The sequence below is a fragment of the Sus scrofa genome, chromosome 3 (genome assembly GCF_000003025.6).
Source record: "Sus scrofa isolate TJ Tabasco breed Duroc chromosome 3, Sscrofa11.1, whole genome shotgun sequence".
Taxonomy (NCBI): Eukaryota; Metazoa; Chordata; class Mammalia; order Artiodactyla; family Suidae; genus Sus; species Sus scrofa.
In genome coordinates this window covers 124,751,056-124,770,025 of record NC_010445.4, presented here as the reverse complement: position 1 = coordinate 124,770,025, position 18,970 = coordinate 124,751,056, and positions in this window count along the sequence as shown.

Below are 18,970 nucleotides of genomic sequence, written 5' to 3'. Positions count from 1 at the left end.
TGTGGACTGGTATTTTGTCTGCCTATTTCATTTTGTTTCAGCCATTCTAGTGGGTTGGGAAGTATTATCTTCTGGATACAAGTGTCTTATCAAGTTTCTTATTTGCAAACAATTTCTCCCACTCTGTGGGTTGTGTGTTCATTTTTATGATAATAGTCTTTGAAACAATATTTTGAAATTTTTTAATGAATTCCCAAAGTACCTATTTTTTTTCTTCTGTCACATGTATGTTTTTGGCATCATACTGGAAAAAAAAAAAAAAAGCAGCATTGCCTAACTCAAGGGCACAACGATTTACCCCTATGTTTTCTTCTAGGAATTTGATAGTATAGTTATTATAGTTAGGTCTATGATCTATTTTGAGTTGATTTTTTTCTATGGTGTGAGGTAGGGGTCCAACCTCACTTTTTATGTGTGGATATCCAGTAATTCCAATACCATCTGTTGAAAGTAGTATTCTTTTCCCACTGAGTTGTTTTGGCATGCTTGTTGAAAATCACTTGACATAGTCATTCATGTCCATTTTAATAGCTGGTCTTAACATTCTCATTCACTGTTCTTATATTTTATTCCATTTAAGGCAATACCACTGGCACACTATTGCATACAGAGAACAAAAAATAGTCTAAAAGTTGGAATGAGTTTATTTTTAATCTTGGAAGAGGGAAAACGTTTCTGAGTAAGATCAAAAGTCCAGAAGCTGTAAAAGAAAAGACGGATCTATACGACTAAGTGAAAATCTTGAGTTTATGCCTGGCACAGAAAAGCTAAAACAAAGTAAAACAAACAAATCTGGGGAATGTATCTGCAACATGTGACAAATGAAAGGCTAATTTCCAGAATCTTTAAAAAGCTCATTTAAATCAATAAGACAAAATAAAAGAAAAGTGAATTAGGAATATCAACAAAGGAGTCCCCCCCCCCAAAAAAAAAAAGATTTTCAACAATTTAAAAGAAAATAAAAATGAACATGAAATGTGTTAAAGGATCTGCAATGCATCTCTTAGTTGAGGAAACTCAAATAGCCATTGTGCGATACCATGTCACTTCATTAGAAAAGCATACGGGAATTGCACTGACTCCTGCAAAGCCCTGGAGTTGTTGGAGTGATGGGCAAGGCATAGACATGTTCTCATATGTGGTCCACGTTGTGAATTTATGCTGTTACCACATTATGGATTTTAATCTGCCAATGTTCCTTAAAATGCAAATCACTCCTATTTTGATCTACCAACTCTACTGCAATGAATTTACTTGCTAGGGTCAACAAAGTAAAACAAAACACACAAACAAGCTTGGAAATAGCTTCAAGTTTTTGTCAGGAATATTAAACAGTCATCCAGTAGCTCTTTGTATCCTATTATGGAAAAATCCCTAAGAATATTTTTTTGATGGAAAAAAGTTAAATCCTGAAAAGTGCGCAGGGTGTGAACCAAGTTGTATAAATGTTAAAACTATAAATGTAACACCAAAAGTAAATATAAACAGGCTAAGTGAAAATTTAAAAATACATGCTCAGGCATATGCGCCGTCATAACATGAGTTTAAGGGTACCATTTGTTGTTGTTGTTGTTTAAAGAATACATTAAGACATTGTTATAGTGACTACCTTTGGAGAGAGGACCTGGAAAGGAAAAGACGCCCCCTAGCTCTCATTTTACAGCACCGTGCACTGCTAAGTATGCCAGTGACGTGCGTGCTATGATTTTCACCTTTAAAAATATGGCCAACCGGAATTATTTGAGTGCTGGAATTATGAGTCAATATAACATATTTCTGCATTAAAGAACGTTATAATCTTTTTTTTTTTTAAACATTCTTACAATATCCACAAGCGGTACCCTAGCAACTCTGCTCAAGTTTCTAATGCTTGCTAGGTGATGGGCCTATGGGAAGGCAGATGCTTACTAGAGGATGTTTTTAAATGTTGACATTCACCTGCGCATCCTTTTTTTATATTGCGAATATGTCTTTCTTTTTTTATCTAATGATTTGTATTTTTTCCATTATAGTTGGTTTATAGAGTTCTGTCAATTACTACTATACAGCAAAGTGACCCAGTCTTACATATATATATTCTTTTTCTCACATTATCCTCCATCATGCTCCATCATAAGTGACTAGACATAGTTCCCAGTGCTATACAGCAGGATCTCACTGCTTATCCATTCCAAAGGCAATAGCTTGCATCTATGAAGCCCAGACTCCCAGTCTATCCCACTCCCTCCCCAACCCCTTGGCCACCCTACATCTGTTCTCCTTGTACATGAGTTTCTTCTCTGTGGAAAGGTTCATTTGTGTTGTATATTAGATTCCAGATCTAAGTGATATCATATGGTATTTGTCTTTCTCTGTCTGACTTTCTTCACTTAGTATGAGAGTCTAGTTCCATCCATGCTGCTGTAAATGGCATTATTTTGTTCTCTTATGGCCAAGTAGTAATTGTGAAAATTTCATAATGTGAAATTTACCACTTAACCACTTTTAAGCATGCGTTCAGTGACCTTTAAGATATTCACAGTACAGGGCACCTGGTACTAGTGTCCATCTCCGGAATGTTTCATCTTCCCTAGCTGAAACTTTGTACCCAATAAATAACTCCTCACTTCTCCCTTCCCCCAACCCCTGGTAATCACTCTTCTATTTTCTGACTCTCTGAATTTGACTACTTTACGTGCCTCATGTAAATGGAATCACGATATTTGTCCTTTTTTGTCTGGTTTATTTCACTTAGCATTGTGTCCTCAAGGCTCATCCATGTTGTAGTGTGTATCAGAATTTCTTTCCTTTTTAAGGCTGAATAATACTCCACTGTATGTCCAAACCACAGTTTGCCTATCCATTCAGCCACTGATAGACAGAAATTTGGTTGCTCCCACCTTTTGACTATTATGAAGGCTGCTGCCATGAACATGGGTGTGCAAATGTCTGTTTGAGTTTCTGTTTTCAGTTCTTTGGGGTATAGCCAGAAATGGAATTGCTGGGTCATATGGTAATTCTAGATTTAATTGTTTTGATGAACTGCCATGTTGTTTTCCACAGTGGCGTCACCAACTTACATTCCCAAGTGCAAGACACAAGTGTTCTAATTTCTCTACATCCTTGCCAACACTTGTTATTTTGTTTTATTTTATAACAGCTATCCTCATGCATATGAGTTGGTACCTCATTGTGGTTTTGATTTGTACTTTCACCTGTTCATCCTTAGAGCAAACATTTATTGTGAGCTCACAGCAGCCAAGTCCAGGGCTAAACACACAGGGCTCTAGAGCTGCATGGCCCCCACTGTCAGATACATCAGTGTGGTGGTGGTGGGGAAAGACTATGCAAATGCAAACTGGCATTATCCCCTATTGGCATCCGTGGGCTGGTGGCAGGTGCATGGTGCTAGGGGAGTGGTAGCGTGATCATGCTTGCTGATTTGCTCTGTCCTCTCCAGTACTTACCAGTGGTCCAAAGGTAGTTAGTGAGTTCCAAATACTTCACAAGGAAAATTATAGAATAAAACCTCACATTGAGAAATCTGCATTTACTTATTCTTCTCTTTGCAAACGGGGAAACAGACAAGCATTCTTTGACTTTAGTGTTAGAACTCCGGGACTCTTTTGCAGTATATTTGGAGCCACATAGGCTTAAATGAACCATGTAGTTCCAGGGAAAGAAAGTAGAGGGTAAAACATTCCCTGTGAAATTGCTCCACGTGCAGCCTTGGCCATGTTGAGGCACAGGGAAGGCAATAATAGGCCCACCACCTGGCACCTGTAGAAGGCCTTTAACTCTTCAGAGCTCTGCCACATGATCAGAGGAGGTGGTGTCCGTGCCGAAAAAAGGTTGTCACTCATTTTTTTTTTCTTGTCTATAATTACTTGTGTGCTTCATGCACCTGGTGGAAATTATATTTAACTATATATGCAAATGCTTGTTGCCAGAGTGGGTTTACATTTTCCTAGTTACTTTCTATAGTTTTCTTAATTTGGGCTTTATTAGCCACTTTTTGTTCATTTTTGTCAATATTATCTTCTTGAGTGGCAACAGTCTCATTTATGGCTATCTTGGAAGGAGGACCTACATTGCACATTTGTTTGTAAATATCTAATTCTTGAAAAATTATTTATTCAAACACAAACAAACAAAAAACTAAATATTTTATAGTCAGAGCAGTAGAGAAAGATGTGCTGGTATTTCTTTGTGATATCCTTGGTTGATAGGTCTTATACACATCATGGGTGTACTTCAGAATTTCATGAGTTTTAGTTTTTGCTCCTGTTTATATTTCTCTTTTTTTCTTTGCTTCTTTCTTTCCTCCCCCACTTCTTTCTTTTCTTTCTTTTTACAGCTGCACATGCAGCATTTGAAAGTTCCCAGGCCAGGGGTCAAACTGGAGCTGCAGCTGCGGTCTACACCACAGCCATAGCAACACCTGATCCAGCTGCATCTGTGACCTACACCCATAGCTTGAGGCAACGCCTGATCCTTAACTCATTGAAGGAGGCCAGGGATCAAACCTGTATCCTCATGGACACTATATTGGGTTCTTAACCCACTGAGCCACAAGGGGAACTCCTCCTGCTATTTGTCATAATGAGCGTTCCTCCAAGTGCTCTGACTCAGGGATCATGGAGTGGCTCTTAGATTTGGGTTCTCATTCTTTCTGTTTAAATGACATTCGGAGCTTCCAATCCTCTGTATGCAGTACAAAAGTGCCCCGTGTTTTTAGAGGAGGAGAGAGTGGCATGTGATACCTAAAGGGAGAGAAGCTTTTTTCTCACTTCATCAGGACGTAGAAGGTCTCCAACATGGCAGAACTTTGGCAGATCTGACTGGTTTCTCAGGCTGTGGGAGGGAGGCAAAATAGCAGTATTTGGGAAACTGTGTTCAGGGAGGTAGTGACAGGGATTCCCAGGCCATGGATTCTATCAGAAGTCTTGGAAGGGTCTGTTTGGTCTTCAGTTAATTCAAGAAATATGAACTTACTGTTTCTGTTATCAGTACAGTAGTGTCCTTTTAAAGGATACATTGATGCCCCAGCCACTGTGCCTGTGACTATGACTTTATTCAGAAACTAGAACTTTACAGATGTAATCGAGGTGAGGTCACACTGGGCTAGGGTGGCCCGAATCTGACTGCTGTCTTTGTAAGAAGAGGAGAAGAGACTCAGACTCAGACACAGAGAGACGCCATGTGAAGATGGGGGCAGCATGACAGTGACACGTCTACACTCTGAGCAACCATCGGAAGCTCTGAGAGGCGTGGAACAGATTCTCCCTCAGAGCCCCCAGGGGTCACCAACCCTGAAAACACCTGGGTTTGGACCTTCTACCTTCTGCAACCGTGGGAAAATAAAGGTCCCCTGTTTGAATCCACCCAGGTGGTGGTAAACCGCTTTGTAACGGCCGTGCCAGGAAACTCCATACAGCTTCCAAGGTACCAGACACTTCCTGGTCCTGATGAGTCCTGGGGGCCTGGGACAGGGCTGATATCCTTGAGGAGGTCACACACGGAGGAGACCGATGTGTAGTGGGGGCTGTGGCTGCTGTGGAAGAGGGTGAGCTTCTGGGTCAGACCGACTCGCCCTCTAGTCCTGAGCTAGGTCCTCAGTCTGTCTGGAGCTTTCGTTTTCCTCATCTATACAGTGTCAGGCACCCATGTCTGTTCCTGGGATTTCTGGTGGAAGATTTACTGCGCTGATGGATTTGTATGACCTCGACCTGCGCACAGCCCACTGAAGGTACTCAGCTAATACTAGTTACTAGAGGCCTGGATGCGTTTTCTCTCCTTCACCGGATCAGCCGTTTAGAGTCCATCTCTGTTCTTTCAATTTCATCTTGGTAATTTTTGTCCTTGCATTGTGTTTATTTAAGGAACCATTCAGTTGGGCGAAACCTCATAGCTTTTAGGTTTTGGCTCAATGCATCGGAACCATCTAAAGGGTATTTATAGCTAAAAACGTTTGTGAACCCAAACCACATTATTTTCATCTCCTGACACTTGAACGCTCTCTGGTTTGGGTTGGATCTTTAAGCCTTCCTGTGGTGTGCAGGGGAGCAAATTTTCCAACACCTCTCACTCATCTCTGTAAATATCTTGGTCCCAGCCCATCGAGTTGGTCCAAACTGTGGTCTTTCTCAGGCGGTGCACACAGTGGTCCCCCCCAAATAATAACGTGGGCAGGTGCTGTGAGAGGAACCTCGCGGGCCATTCTCAGCAGATCTCAGGCGTGATCTTTTCACAGCTCGCTGCTTTCCTTTCTCCAGACTCACTTCAAGTGTCTTCACAGACACTGTCTTTGGAAAAAGAAATTCATATTTGGGTCTTACATGGTTTTCACATTTGGGTCTTGGCAAGATTTGAACACACAGGAAAATGTCTTCCGTTTCTTCAATACACCTGTGTAGGAATGAGCGAGGGTTTACGAAGGTCATTTTTTTTTGAAAAAAAGAAACACAAGTTAATTCCCAGCCAACACCACGCCCTTCATGTGCATTCCAGCCACATCTCTAAAGGCAGTTGGAAGAGTGGCCACAAAAACGTCAGGGCTTCTCAATTGAGAACTGAAGTCAGATCCGAGGAGATGGTGGAAGGGGACATATTTGGAGAAACAAGAGCTGCATTTTTATACTTTTCTTGCTGGAGAGCCAAAAACCAAAGCTGGAATTTTGTGGTTCCGGCACTTTTTGTGCCTCCCAGTCATTTTACACAGATGGTTCTGGTTTAAGGATAAGACACTTCATCTACCAGAGGGAACGAGGCCCAGTTCCTGTGCCGGAGCTGCCCGTGCCTTTGCCAAAGTAGACTTTGCAGCCGGAGAAAAAGAGAACTCAGAGAAGACAATTCTGAAGCCATCACCTGGGAGGCAGAACATGATACTGTGACTCTGCAACCTGGAAAACTGAACTTTCCTTCTGATTATGTCACCTTGGGAGTTCTAACGAGGGCCTCCCAACTGCCCAGTCCGTCGTGGGTCTGCTGGAGATCGGCCACGTGCCATGACAATGCGGACATGACGATCGTTCTTGCTCCTCCTTCATCATTTGGGAAAACAGAGACTCTGAGAAGCTTAGTGACTTGCTATTTATTAAGGATTTAGGCTCAAGTGGGAGATAGCTAAGTGGGAGTTTGCATCACTACTTTCCTGTGCTACTGAGTGGCTGAAGACTGCTTCCAACCATGTCTTTCTTTATTAACACCTTTTTCACACTCCCCCTCCACCCCCGCCACCATGTCCTGTCGTGGGTCCTTGAAATCTCTCAATCCTTTCTACCACAAAGTGTGAGGTGCTCGGGGACCGTGGGAGAGCTGGGTCGCCCATTGAACCTCATGGAACCTTCCCTCTTTCTACCAGCCAACCCAGCACCAACAAGAAAATCCATGTCTGTACAACAGACACACAAAGTCTTGGCCACATTCTTTCTTTGTATTTGTACCGTGGCTTGCTTGGGTTATGAGCAGATTTCTCCTTGTCTCTCAACCTCCAGCTCAGTGCTCCTCTCTTTGTGAAGCCCTTCCCGTTTCTCATGGCACATGAGCCACGCCCGTCCAGTGCTTTTACACTATTATATTGCCACTGTTCACCTAAAGTTTGGACTGAGTTTCTCTATAGGGTAGAATGATACTACCTTGCAGGGTATTCTCAGGGCCTAGTGGTATCTGGTGCAAGGAAGGGTCCGTAACATAGGGTTCACAGCCTTGTAGGTTGGCCCACAGGTTAAAGACGTGCCGCCGACATGGCCATTTTATCCACCTGGCTGTAACTTTCAGGCAGGTGTCACCTGACCTAGTACACACTCTGGTGGAATTGAAATTTGAGAAATGTGGTAAATCACATCTGTAGGGTGTTCTGCGATTTGCATCATAATGTCACGGATGCTTTGCTTCTTGGCATTATGGCATCCAAGACAGAGAGGTAGGGCATCTAGTCAACCCGTGACAATGAGGATATTATCATCCCCTTTTACAGATGAGAAAACTGAGGCTCCAGTTTATTGATTTTTTTTCCTCCTGGTACAAAACAAGTCAGTGGCGGGCTGGTCTTCCACCCAGGTCTTGTGAATCTTGTTTCACAATTTTCCAACAACATGGTATTATTGTTAGAAAAGCATAACAATCATTTTGTGGGTTTTGTAAAACAAAAGAAAACCACAACCCACCATGATAACAACCATCACAAAGGTTTTGAGCCCTGCGGGGCAGATGCTATCTATGTTTATTGGTGTGTCCTGGCCGAAATGCCACTGGTGTGTGAGCAGCGCCCAACCCCCAAGCACGCAGGATGGGTTGCGATGGGCAAACACCGTCACAGCTCATCAAGCGCAAAGATCTGCAAACACAAAACATTTACCAAGACTTGGCTCCACGAATGAGTGAGCCAAGCCCCTGGGATGTGGCCGTGTTACTCCATCACTAAAGCACTGAAACAGACCTTGGCTGGGTTTCAGTGCTCACATCTGGGAAGAGAGGTATGACTCATCACTCTTTGGTCCATGTGCACAAGTGTGGGTCAGGCCTTCCTTCAGAGCCAGGCTGGGTTGATTTTCTCTGGCATGTCTTCTGCTCCGGGCCCTTCGAATGGCATCTCCAGGCTCCCCTTGGGCAACGATGTAGGGGAAACCATGTATGTACGTATATATGTATTTTTAGGCAAATTTCTCATCCTGGTCTATGGCCACTTAAGAGGGTCTAGATGATGTCTCCACCCTTAGGAGTGAAGTCTTCTGGATTCTTAGGCTACCCCAGGCATTTGAGGCAAAGGAGCTTTTGGAATTTCTGTGGATCTTTTAAGATGAGGCTCAGGGAAAGTCACTCTCTGTCCCATTAAGCCATTAAGCCACGAGCAGCAAGCTTGCCCTAGACGAACTCATCAGAGGCACGCTGTACCCAGCGCGGGCAGCGTCCAGTGCCCAGCCCTCCTTTCTCTCTCCCTCCCTCCCGCCCCCGACACCCTGGGGCTGAGTGGTCTGAGCAGAGCCCCAGGCACAGTTTGTCCTTGTCACACGTGGGGAGCCATAACCTGGCCTAAGACCCTCATCGGGTGGCAAGACAGGAGAGTGTGCAGCGTAGAGCCTCACCCCTCAGATCCCACCGCCTGGGACCCGAGCCCATATCTGCTCAGGCAGAGGGGGAGATTTGATGAAGCCATTACGAGCCTTGGTCTGAGGGCACATAGTTCCTGCTCCTGCCTGCCTGTCCCTCAACCACGTACCTCGACGTCCCAGTATGAAGTGAGGATTATAGCACTTAACCCAGGGCCACAATACATGCCGTGTACAACACCAGGGATCTAGTGGGAATTAACTGAGCTTACAGATATGAAGCGCCGTGTGTAGTACCTGTCTATAAGGGCTTGGTAAGTATCAGTTATTTTTAGTCTCATTATTAAGGAGTTGCAGGGTCTTGTCTGCAGTATCAAAGGGGTGTTGGCTTACTTGCGATGGAGAGACCAAAGCCACCATAACTGGTGCAGATCAGGTGGGAGGGAAGGTGCACGGATGGGCCTGGGGGAGGGTGTTACCTGCACGTTTCCATCAGAGGCAGCTGGCCTGTAAACTTCAGGTTGGGACCAAGCCAGATCCTGGGTCTGGGAAGGGGCTGGACTTCTGGGAGCAGAGCTGTGGGGATGGGGGATCAAAGCTGAGGTGCAGGCCTAAATCTGGGAGGGATCCCAGGGCGCAGCAAGTAACTGGGGCACCTTTGGAAGGCCAGGGACTGTGTGAGTTTAGGGCTCAGAGGAACACAAGACACAGTCTTCACCCAGGGGAGGATTTCAGCTCCAGTTGTTGGTAAAGGGAGTCAGCCTTAGTTTGAATATTAGGAAACACAGACCTCTGGGAATGCTTTTGATGAAACAATCATTTTCTATTTTTCTCATCAAAAATAGGGAGCATGGAGTTTCCATAGTGGCTCGGCAGTAACGAACCTGATTGGGATCCACGAGGTTGCGGGTTCTATCCCTGGCCTTGCTCAGTGGGTTAAGGATCCGGCGTTGCCATGAGCCATGGTGTAGGTTGCAGATGCAGCTCGGACCCCATGCTGCTGTGGCTGTAGTGTATAGGTAGGCGGCTACAGCTCCAATTCGACCCCTAGCCTGGGAACCTCCATATGCTGCAGATGCAGCCCCCCAAAATAAATAAATAGCAAGCACAAACTACTTGACACCCACACGTAGGAAGGGCTGTCTACACAAACGTATTACCATGATGGCTAGTAAAGGAGTTTGGATTCCAGGGATCGAGGCTTAACCAGGTTGCTGTCTATGTGAACTCAGGCTGCAGTTTCCTCATCTGCTTAATCATAAAACCATTGTATCAGGTCCTTTTGCACAGCGCATGGGGAGAGAAAGTGACTTTGCACACTGCTGTCCAAGCTGACTGTCAGCATATTTTAAAATGTGCTTTCCCTTCTGAGAAATAAATAGTACGTGTTTTTAGCCTCTGCCCGCTACTTTTCTTTTGAAAATTTTTAGGTAGATCCTGTCATCAGCTCCTCTCTCATTTCAATGATTATAAGATAACTTGAGAAGCTAAAAGGCCTGTAATTTCCCTAAATCAGAATTTTCTTAGAAGTCCTTGGCCCTGTGAGCCGGGCATTTCAGGAGGGCCTCCCGAAATTGATTTTCTGCAGTTGTCGCTTGGATGTGAGTACATTTCTGGCTCTACCTATCCCCCCTTTTCTGAGGCTCAGGCGGGAGAGCTGGCTCTGGCTGAAGAGCGACAGGTACAGGGTCCTGACCCACGTGGCCTCTTGTACACAAGAATGAAATGGACCAGAAGCTGCTTCAGGCTCAAGAACAAAGTCTTCTGGGGATGGGAACCGGAGTCACGCTGAGTCTGGGCCCTTTTCGTCGGGAACTCCCCTCCTCTCCGCGAAGCTCTGTCCTCACTCTGGCTGCACTGTCCTCTCCGGCCATCGCCCTCCGCCAAGCCTGCTCGGATGATGAGCTGACCCGTTATCCAAGTGCCAGCCGTTCTGCCTTTACAGTGTGATGGCTCAGGTTTTCTGGGGCTTGAGGCTTTTACCTATAGGATGACTATGCACTAGGTTCCTCTGGCTGCCGAAACCGAGCACCACAGCTTGGGTGCCTTAAACAATAGAAAGGTCTCCTCTCACAGTTCTGGAGGCTGGAAGTCACAGATGCAAGTGTTGGCAGCGTCTGTGTCTTTGGAGGCCTCTCTCCTTGGCTTGCAGATTGCTGCCTTCTTCCTGTGTCCTCGGGTGGTTTTCCCGTGGCGTGTGTCCGTGTCCGGTTGCCTCTTCTTGTAAGGACTCCCGTCATATTGCATCAGGGTCTGTCCTAATGACCTCCTTTTCACTTAATTGCCCCTTTAAGCAGCTTATCTCTAATGCAGTCTCATCCTGAGGACGGGGAGGGTTAGGGCTCCAGCATGTGAGTTTGTAGGAGACATGATTCCGCCAATGACAAGGTACGCGGTTATGAAGACACAGTGAGGTTCAAGGCTTTGGAAGGGACCTGTGTCAGTGAAGGACCCTAAAACATATACCTTATTAGCTTCATGGTTAAGTTTGCTTCTGAGCTGGCAGCTGCCCCGAAGCTCTCATGGTGCTAGTGCTGGGATGCTGAGGAAGCAGGTAGTCTCGGCTCCCAGCGAGCCCATTGAGGGGCCGGGGCAGCTGGCTGCTGAGTGAGTGTTCTCAGTGGAGGAAGGTCAGGGCCATCATGAGGGCGGGGAAGCAGAGGGGGCTCTGAGATCTTGCAGCCCGTTCGCATGCCCTGTTTTAGGACATGATGTTTTAGGGAGATGACCATGAAGGCAGGTGGGCTTGTTGAATGAACGAACCCATCCAAACCAACACAGCAAAACAGCGAAAACAGCAACACACCAGTGAGCTTGATATCAGTGTATCTCCTTCGGGATGTGTTTCTCTCCTTACAGACCCCAGCCTGGCTCGCCCTGCTGCTAACATAGAGCTTTTCAGAGTAAGCATCAAGGCCAGGGTACAGACCCTCACGCCCGGGCCCCCTCATGCTCTGGGATGGGCATTAGTCCTTGTGTGTACCCCTGAGGAAGCCCAGGGTCAGCAGGGGAAAGTGCCACGGCCTTGCCTTCCAGTCAAGCTCCTTTTGCTACACCAGAGCCATTTCTTTTTTGTACGCTGGGAGCAAGGTTTTTAAAAAATAAATCTTCATGCTAAGGAGACTCTCATGACAAGGCAACAGCCATGCAAGCCTTCGGGCCTGGATACAAGCCATAAAAGGATCTGGATGAGAAGAGAGCACAGTTGGTTCCAGGAGAGCTGGGGCGATCTGACCAGCCAGACACCAATCTGTAGACATCGTCACTTCTTTTCAGCATTGACTCTGCCTAATGTCAGAGAGGGTTGGGAGGGTGGGGTCTTGTCACATAGTCAAATGTTGGAGCAAATCGAGTGAGTCTGGCCTGGGAAGCCAACCAAGAGAAGAGTAAGGCCCTTAGGGAACGCCAACCCGGGGAGATAGGGTAGGATTTGCTTCATGTCAGCTCGATTCGTGTTAACTCTACGTTGCCGTAATTACTCTAATTAGCGCTTTTGAGCATGATGAAAGAAAATAATTATAAGTATTTATAGCTGGTCAGTGGGTTACAGATTGGATAACCGAGGAAAGTAGACAATGAGGCATGGTTTAGCTGAATTGACTCCATCTTCTAATTAAGATTCACTGCGCTCCGTGTTTTGTTTATTTGGCAGTAGTCCAGCATTTAGCATGAGCTCAGGAGCCACGTCAAGGCAGTTTTGACCACAGGGTCTCTGGAGTGATGGATCTTCGTGTCCCAGCATCTTTGCAGAAGCCCCACGGTAGGGCTCCACAGGATGGGTTGGCTGGGAAGGAATGACTGCACGTCCAGACCCACCACGTTGCATCAAGAAGGCATGGGCGGGAGTTCCCATTGTGGCTCAGCGGTAACGAACATGACTAGTATTCATGAGGATGCGGGTTTGAACCCTGGCATCACTCAGTGGGTGAAGGATCAGGCGTTGCCATGAGCTGCAGTGTAGGTTGTGTATGTGGCTTGGATCTCGCGTTGCTGTGGCTTGTGGCATAGACTGGCAGTTGCAGCCCCAATTCGACCCCTAGCCTGGAAACTTCCATGTGCTGTGGATGCGGCCCTAAAAAGCAAACAAACAAAAAAAAAAAAAAAAAAAAAAAAAAGAAAAGAAAAAGAAGAAAGGAAAAAAAGGAAGGAAGGAAGCCAAGAATGAATGCATAGGCATCTCATTCCCTGGGAAGCCCACCTCCCAGGCTGAGCAGGCAAAGGAGGACCAAAAGAGATCCAGAGACTGTACCCTGCATTGTGTGCTTGGGGTGACGGTGACCTGGGCACGGCTTGCTCCTGAGTCCTCCCTGAAGGTAGACTTTCGGGTGATGTCCAGAGTGCAGCTGTGTCCTGGATACCCACCGCCTGTTACCACCTCTTCGTTTACTGCTTCACATTAGTAGGGTTACCCTTCCTCCCCCGGGCAAAGGGATACTGCACGTTGATGTCCAGCCCTGGGCAGAAGCACGGCAGCTCCTCAGTAAATACCCGCTGTTGCTCCCGGGAGTCCCACCCCATCCCGCCCGCTCCTTCCCGAGCCCGGACCGTCCCCTTCGAAGTCCCCGCCTCCAGGTCCAGTCCAGGCTGCGGCTGCTCTGACCCTGGGCTCCCCTGCTTTCTCCTGCCAGCACCCGTCTCTCTCCTGCACAGTTCAGTTCTCTGCTCTTGTTTGATGTCCTCAAGCTGTTTCTCTGTGTGGTCTCCTGGGAGGCACGGGTCGCGTCCCCTGCTTGTTTTTCCTCTGTTTCTCTTTCACATGAGTCTTAGAGGAGGAGTATGGTTGGTTCGACCCACTTAGACAGTCCTGGCTTGGCCGCTTGCTGATGTGTGGTTTTGAGTCGCTTCCTTCGTCTCTTAAGCCACAGTTTCCTTGCTGCTGAAAAAGGGATGATAATGGCTACTTGGGCGGGGGGGGGTTGTTGCCGTGATTAGAGTAGCATTTTAAAGTGCCTAGTATAGGTTTTAGCACATTTAAGAGGGTCCACAAATAGAAGACAGTGATGATGGTGAGACAGTGGTGATGATAATAATAGCTGTAATAATTAATGTTTACTGAGCTCCTATTATATCCAGACACTTTCAAATGACATTTCCTATCTTTTCCTTTTTTTTTTTTTTTTTTTTTTTTTTAGGGCCACACCTGTGGCATATGGAAGTTCTCAGGCTAGTGGTCAAATCGGAGCTACAGCTGCTAGCCTACACCACAGCCACAGCAACTCAGGATCCAGTCCATGTCTGTGACCTACACCACAGCTCATGGCAACGCCGAAGCCTTAATCCACTGAGCGAGGCCAGGGATTGAACCGGAGTCCTCATGCATACTAGTTGGGGTCACTAGCACTGAGCCACGACAGGAACCCCTCTGAAAGGTCTTACTTTGGATGAATTCAGCTATAAGAATTCTGGATCTGGGCAATGACGATGAGAAAGACTAGGAGACTTGGCGACAAGCAAATCACATCTGAGAGATTTTTGGGTGTCAGCTCTTTTACAAATGTCTGCAAGTGCTTGCCGATGCTGTACCATGAGACGTGATGAGCCGTTTGCCCAACGGTTGCTTAACTAGAGGGGGACGCAGAGCCAGGATTTGAGCGCAGGGTTTTCTGGTCTCCGAGTTCACCCTCTTTCATTTTCCTTTTCTGCCGCTATGAGGAGTGGAACTAGAAGAATGGAGGCGGACTTTGACGTCTGTCCCCAAGGAGCAGGGTCAGTAGGACAAACTGCGGGGTCTGAGGGAGGTGGCAGAACTGGGTGGTCAGGTGGCCGTGGCCCTGGGGTGTGCGAGCCGGTCCTGTGGGGAGGATTGAAGTCGCAGCACAGGCACGTGAAAAGTTGGCGTTCTGGGCAGTTGGTGTGTTGGAGAAACTCATTCCACACCAGGTCCCGGGGTAAACGCTACCCGAAGAACAGGGCTCCCAGAGAAGTATTTGGGGAGGCGTCATCCATGGTCCGTGGAAAGAGATAAATGCCCAAACGCCAACCCTAAGAGGGAGCAAGTCCTCCGCCTCAGTCAGATCTGCTTAGGAACCAGTCCAGGCTGAACTTGTAAGGCAAAGTCCTCGGACCCCAAAGCGCATAGGGAGGGACGGCAGGTAATTCACACAGAAGTGCTGTAAGATGGTAGCTTCACTTAGTTCTTGGCTGAGGAAAAAGAAATTGAGGATCACAGACGTGAAGTCATTTTTCCAAAGCTCCGTGGTTCATCAGTGCGGTTACAGATGTGAAGCCAATTTCTTTGCTTTTGGCCTGAGTTTTTTGTTCTGTTTCAGAGATGGGAAAGGGGGTTCCAGGAGCCACAATGTGGGAACGGCAGGGACTCATAAGAGAAGGTGCCCAGAGTGTTCATGTGACAGAATCAGGCGAATGGACAGTTAGGAGGAAAGGTGAAAAGGGAAAAAAAACACCAAACACCAAACACTGCACCCCTTAAGACCTTCTCCAAGGGCACACAAACCAGAGATCTATTTAGTCCTTCATGGAAAAATATGGAATGTCTGACCTTTCATTTCCCTCCATTGGAAGTACTAGTGTTTAGGGAAGGCTGATGTTTGGAGTCATAAAAATTGGTTTCAAACTTGAGTTCCATACATGTACACAATGGACTATTACTCAGCCATGAAAAGGAAAGAAATAATGGCATTTGCAGCAACATGGATGGACTTAGAAATTATCATGCTAAGTGAAGTCAGTCAGACAATGACAGACTAACATCAAATGCCATCGCTTACATGTGGAATCTAAAAAAAGGACACAATGAACTTCTTTGCAGAACAGATACTGACTCACAGACTTTGACAAACTTACAGTTTCCAAATGAGACAGGTTAGGGGGTGGAGGGATGCACTGAGGGTTTGGGATGGAAATGCTATAAAATTTGGTTGTGATGATTGTTGTACAACTATAAATGTAATAAAATTCATTGAGTAATTAAAAAAAGATGCAATACAAGAAGCAAAATAAAAAACTGTTAAAAAAAAAAACCAACCCCTGCCTCCCCAAACAAACCTGAGTTCCTCTGTTTTTTTTTTTTTTTTTTTTAACTTTTTTAGACTTAACTTCATCTTAAAGGGGAATAATAAATTCTACCTTATAGGATCAGCCTCCTGCCTCCTGCCAAGCTCGCTCAGTCCTTGGCGAGGAGGGAATCTGAGGGCTCGAAAAGCTTACTCCAGTCCTGGCTCCACAGACAGTGTCTACAGCTACGATGATTTTCCCCGGGGAGCCTTCGGGGCAGCGGACCCACTTTTCAGGCCCGTAGCAGCATCCTTCACAGCCGAGCCAAAGAAAGCGTAAGAGCATCCTTATCTCTAAAGAGTCGGCGGCCCAGCACCTCGTGCACCTGGTATTCATTCAGGTATTCAATAGGCATTTATTAAGCACCTCCTGTGTCCCAGGTCCTCAGCTAAGGAGTGAAGGTTCAAATACAGCCTTAATAATAGTCATGACAGAGAGTTGCTGTTTTTGGAATACCCGTTGTGTGCCAGACAACAGAGTACGAAGTGAGCAAAAATAATACTGATTCTCGTTAACGGTAATAATCATTCTTACAACGGTGATAATCATTCGCACATTTTCAGTTCTGTTTTCGGCAGGGCGCTCAGACTCCTGCTCTTGTGTCTACACCTCCTATGATTGGAGAGGATGACTCCTTCCCAGAACCTGGATGCGTTTCCTGTCTCTCAAGACCTGTCAGTTTCCCAGAAAAAAAAATCATTAAAAAATAAATATTTGTTTCAAAGGATAGGTATTCCTCAGTCGCTCTAAATCGGCCATTTCTCTTCTGGGACATCCTCTAGCTGAGAGCTTTCTGAGTCGGAGCATCCCATGCCGATCCCGGCCTTGGCCGTGTGTCCACGAGGCAGAGGCAGATGGTTTTCTGGTCAGGTGTAACTGCCATGTATTTTCTCAACAAAGTCTGGCAGACAATCCCGTCTCCTCCCCCCCCTGGTGCAACCATATCACATCTCATAAAGGAACCATGCATATTTCATGAGCCTCCAAATGTAGAAACAGAAACTCAGAACATACAAGTCTCAAAATAAAACCGAAACATTTCAAAACAACAGCAGTTGCAATGCCACCAAATGATTTATTTAAATTTTTTCCCCCATCAAGATCATGAAAAAATAAAAATATTCCCACAGTCCCCCAAAGCAGAACCTGAAAACCTCAGTAGCCATGGTGAGGGTTTGAAATAGGTCCTTAACTGAGGTGTGAGGAAGGAATAGACTGACAGACTCAGGGGGCAGTTTCGCTGAGCATGAGGTCTTTTCCCGATCGGGTCGACAGCAAAGATGAGAACAGGATGGCAGAGCAGCTTTTCAGAATTGAGTTGGAAGATCTTACTTCTGAGTGATGTGCGGTCTCGGTACCTGGCGCTCCGGCCCAGGTTTGGTCGTTTTCACTCTGGCTTCTGCGGGTGTCTTGCTTCCTGTCTGTCCCAAGTGTCCGCCCCGTGCCCGAGCCCGGGGCTCCATGAACACTGGCTGGACCCCCTCCCAGCCACCATCCTCAGGTGGTTCTCATTCCATTCCTCCCCTCCCACTTTAGAAGACGTACTAGCATGCGCGCCAGGGACACATCATGTCAGGGATAACCTTTAATAGGCTCTAATTTATGACAAAAGTAACATTTGAAAACTTGGTACTTTAACTATTATTAGTGCCGTGGACATCTGCTGATTTTGGATTTCTGGCATCCCTGCTCTCTTCGGATGGAAACAGCTACTTCTTCTCTTTCACGAATTGACCTCCCTTTCTTCTTTCCTCGGGGCTGGGGACCTTGCAGTCACAGAGGCAGCAGCGGTGGGAATGAGAGGCAGAGGGTGATTTGAGAAGTCTGTAGTTGGAATATCAGCAGGACTTGGTGACTGGACGTGAGAGGTGAGGACAGGACAGAGTGACTCCCAGGTTTCTGGCTTAGGTGACTGTCAGGAGGTGGTGTCACTGCAGATGGAGCCAGGGAAAATGGGATGAGAAGCGGGTCATGGCTGGGACATCTTTGGACCCTCTGGGGAAGAAGTTGGCCGTAGGCACCAAGCATCTCCCGGGCTCCTCCCCTACCCCTGCCCCTGGGGGCCTTTGCTCAGGCTGCTTCCCACCCTGGGGCACCTTCGGATGAGGTCACACCTCATGCCCAGGCAGTACTGATCACTCCTTTACAGGTTCTCTGCACCCCATGCAGACATGGGAAGCATTTCTGGAAACTTTTAACTCATTGATCTGTTTCATCACCCTTCTGCTCCCCGGACCCTGTGCTCATGGAGGGGGAGACAGTGTGTGTCGTATTTCTGCCACCCCAGCACGCAGTCCCGGATGTGCCGCTCGGGTGGGGCAGGGGAGATGCCCGCCTCGTTCGTGGGAGAGTGACCTGCTGAGTTCCAGCAACTAGACCACCACACCGCAGGTTCCCCTGGTGGGGCTGGGTTCACACCGAGCCATCCTTACACCCCTTCACTCTGTTGATGCCTCACAGCTGCTTCTGCAGCCTGTGGTCACAGCGTGGAGCAAAGCCACTTGGCTTCTGTTCTAGAGGCCCTGACACCTTGACTCTCTGGTCACAGGGCTGCAACCAGTGAGGTCAACACCCACAGGACACTCGCGGGGTGTGTACCCCCCACTCTGGCCACCCAGGCCTGCTGGCGTCCACAAAGGCCACATCTGAGCCAGCTTTGCTCAAGTACAAGAAGCCAGACAATGTATGATGTGGGCACAATGGCACTAAATGGTTTCATTTTTGGAGAGTTTCCTGTGTACCAGGTAATTGATACGCATTATCTCCAATTCCCATAATAGTCATGCAAAGTAAGCGCCAGATCCTCTTTTTACACAAGTGGAAACGAAGATAAACAAGGTTGTGCTTAAGGTCACACACCCAGGAGGTGGCAGGACCAGTGCCTCAGGTGGCATTGCCGTCTGACTCCGTGCTCAGCAGCCTGGCCC